The sequence below is a fragment of the Jaculus jaculus genome, chromosome 9 (genome assembly GCF_020740685.1).
Source record: "Jaculus jaculus isolate mJacJac1 chromosome 9, mJacJac1.mat.Y.cur, whole genome shotgun sequence".
NCBI classification, from domain to species: domain Eukaryota; kingdom Metazoa; phylum Chordata; class Mammalia; order Rodentia; family Dipodidae; genus Jaculus; species Jaculus jaculus.
This window is the reverse complement of record NC_059110.1, coordinates 64,587,292-64,591,200: the sequence shown is the minus strand read 5'-3', so window position 1 is coordinate 64,591,200 and position 3,909 is coordinate 64,587,292. Positions and strand designations below refer to the sequence as shown.

At 36.2% G+C, this 3,909-nt stretch overlaps 1 non-coding gene across 1 annotated transcript; it reads right to left on the bottom strand.

Moving 5' to 3' along the window:
* Positions 1-2,698: 2,698 nt before the first annotated feature.
* LOC123463642 lies at positions 2,699-2,889 on the bottom strand. Its single transcript, XR_006639046.1, has one exon. It is a non-coding gene; the product is annotated as a U2 spliceosomal RNA (small nuclear RNA).
* Between the last annotated feature and the right edge of the window lie 1,020 nt (positions 2,890-3,909).

The following is a 3,909-nucleotide window of genomic DNA, read 5'->3' as shown; positions in this document are numbered from 1 at the left end:
GAGGTGGTAGGTCCAATATGGCCTGTAGCAAGTTGTTCCTGCACTAACATCATGGCTGTAGCTAATTTCAGAAGTTAATGGCCATTTATACATTTAAGGTATTTTTTTTTTTTAATCTTTGGTTACAGGTTTCTCTCTGAGTGTTTAAGACCATGCAGATAGCCAAAAGTAAATTGAGGATTAATTTTGGAGGTCATTAATGGCTCTCCAAAGAGACTTTAGAGACACAGGAGTAGCCACATAGTTTACTGGTGTCTTGCCTGGTAGGTTGAGTCAGGGCCATTCTGGCCAAGTAATTTTTCCTTCTTTGGGAAGTCAGGAGGGCCAATTGTTCCTCAATTGTGACTCTCCTGTTTTAGATTGTACACCAATTTTGTTTGAGTCTCTATATCCTCCCTGCTCAGGAAGACAAGTGACTTACCAGGGGGCCAGTGTAGAAGTGTCCCATCATCTCCAGTGGCCTCATGACATGCGAGTACAGACCAAAATATTGACACTTTTTATTCTAATGATCGCAGTTGGCTTTGGCTTATACATAGGTGATTAACACAATCAGAAAGGAAGTTACACCAGCCTGGATGTGTGTACATATAGAGCACATTTGATTACTGAAATAGACTTAGTTAAAGAATGGCACAAGGGCTTCTAAAATCATTTTGTCCTATCTTTAAAATTTTTGTTGTACTGTGGCAGCATAAGCCATATATCTGAGGAATAGGAAGTAGGCACATCTCACATTTTAAATATATAACATTTATAAATATAGGCAGGACCTGTTACCAGTCTTGAAAACAGTACCAATTGATTTATAAACTTAACTAATTTAACCTAGAAATTATCAGAAAAGAACAAGTAAGACAGTATAAGGTCTTAGCACCTGTGTGAAAACATCTTTGATTAGTTCAGATACCTGTGTGGGTACAAATTACCCAGAAAACATTGGAAACAGAACCATGGAGCTTGAATTATATATATATATGATGAGAACCATTGTTTGAGCATGAGGCTGTACCCTAAAGTAGGGAATATGTCTTAAGAGTTACTTTTGTTTTAAGCACTGGACTTAAGATGTAAAAATTGAGACAGTTACTTTACATACAATAGAGTAGAATTTGGTCTTTTCTGAGCCAAAATAGCTAGCTAAATATTAATATAACCCTTGATAAAATTTTTTTGAAAGAAAAAACATTATTTGACAACCAATGATTTTGGCTGAAACTTGATAGTTATTGATTTTATGTACCACAGAAATTTTTATTAACATAAAACAATTTTATGTTTTACCCATGACTTAAATTTGATAAAGTTTAAGTAAGCTATCCCAACAAATCCCAGGAAGATGAAAGTTATTATTACTGAAATTAAATCACTTAAACCTAAGTGATTAAACCTAGTTATGACCATTCAATAAAATTAGCATAAATAAGACAGAAGCTATCTGTAAAGTCACAATGTCTTTAGGTATGAGGACTTCACCTTTGGAAACTAACCATTTCTATGTGAGCCTTTATCTTTAGAATAGTTAAAACCTTGATGAAAAGAGGAACCTAATTTACTTTACTGAGAGAACTGAGAGAGTCTTAAAGCCAGTTTTATAACCCTTAAATCATAATAAATTAGCATCAGTGACCTGTTAATGAGTGAGGCCTTATCATAAGACTCAGTTTATCTATTTAACATTTTGTCTAGTGAGAGACTTTATCTAACAGCTGTGACTTTAGGTGTTCATAAGAGATGATCTAAAGAGAACCACAGTTATATGCTATATTCCTTTTTCCTTGTCAGAGACAATTGGCCATTTTTGTCTCTAGTCACAGTCTGGGGGACACATGGCTTAAACTTGCATGGGGTTTGAGATAAAGGGGGTTCCATCTGTTATTTTTTTTTTTTCAGAGTCCAGCTTTCCATGAATTTAAGTAGCATATGTTGGAAAGCAAGAGCAAAATGAAATTACAGAGCAGAGAGATAAGCATCCTGACATTTCTTTCCTATTCCGAAGTTGTTTGTTTTTACATAGCGAATTTACCCATTTGCAAAACACAAGGTGATAGACTCTTGTCTATGTTTAACCTGGTTAAACCTCCAATTACATCTGTACTTATGACTTTGTGACCCACCTAACATAGGCATCACCTGTGTCTAATGTAAGATGAATTTAGATTAAGACTATGTTCCTATATAAAACTTTTACAGTATCCTTAAGAGTCTGTAAACAGTTGAAGAATCTCTAACTTTAGGCATAGCATTTAGGTTTAGCCTGAAAATTCTTTCCTACATACGCACATCTTTATCCACATACTTTAACATTCTCAGTACCACTCAAAAAGCATTTTTAACAAGCATTCTATGTCCCAACATTGAAAAATTCTTTTTTTTTTAAATTTTTTATTTATTTATTTGAGAGCGACAGACACAGAGAGAAAGACAGATAGAGGGAGAGAGAGAGAATGGGCGCGCCAGGGCTTCCAGCCTCTGCAAACGAACTCCAGACGCGTGCGCCCCCTTGTGCATCTGGCTAACGTGGGACCTGGGGAACCGAGCCTCGATCCGGGGTCCTTAGGCTTCACAGGCAAGCGCTTAACCGCTAAGCCATCTCTCCAGCCCTGAAAAATTCTTTTCCAGTTCCTTCAATCAATTCATCTCACCCCATCATTAATTATCTTTTCTCTCTCTTTTTTTTTAATTTTTAATTCCCCTGAGGGGGTGCACCATTCCTGGAAGTACTGCAATACCAGGTCAATGCATGGAGTGGATGGAGTAAGCTCCTATTCCAACTCCAAGCTCCAAAAATCCATTTAATATATTGTCCTCTGATAGAGGACATATCAGATATTAAACTGATAAGAACAGATACTACACTTGATCTTAACCAAAAGGCCAAGAAGTGATTATCTTTCTTATAAGGCTATTAAAAACTTACACCAAATTGATTAATCCTATTACTAAAAAAGAAAGCAGTCTTAATACAATTTTATATCATTAATACTAATAACACACTTGGAAATGATTTTATTAGGAGTAACTAAGACAAATTATGTTGTTATCTTAAGGTAGGCTGGCTCAGAAGCCAGACCAGTTACCTCCTCCTTTTAAGTAACAGGACATTGCAATCTTTTATAAAATATCTGACAAATTATAAGTTACCTCTTTAGAGGAAGTTTTGTTGTTTTTAATAATCATCTATGTAAGGTGAACTTGATCTAGAACAAATATCTGGCAAATTCATTCCTATAAAAGACATTTAACTTTTCCTTTTTAATTTCTATGTTTAGGTCTTTGAGTTCCTTGAAATCGTTCTCTAGAAGAGAAAGGAATGTCACCTGCATCCATCTCATTTCTTTAGTTACAAACAGTCACAAACATGACACGACTAGCAAGCACAATGAGCACACATAAACACATATACACATATACATACAAATAAAAAGAACAAATCCTCCTGATAAAGTTAAAAAATATGCTTAAAGAACTTGAAGCAATCTCAATTTCTTGTATTTTTAAAATATCTTTTACTATGGCAATTAGCTCCTTTTTACTCTTTGCTATTTTTTTTTTTCTTAACCCATGTTCCTTATGCCTTGAGAGAAGTTTTAAGCCTTTCAACAATATGCTTACTTAGGGTCTGTCCCATGATAGAAAAGGAAAGAGGAGAAATGGCAAGACCAGAGGGCAACATTCCCGGTCGGAGAACCGGCATGAGGGGTTCCCCGATGGACCTGACCACAATTTTAAGAACTGGCAGCCACTCTAAGAGCATTTACTGGTTGTTGTGTACCCAGTTTTGTTGATAGGAAGAGAGGCTAGATAAGAGGTCTTTGCGAACACCCAAATGGGCTGTTGGGATTCACACAGGGAGCTAGGGGCCTTCAGCCAATGCCAGAGGGTAGCCCTGGCCAAGAGGCTTCAGTT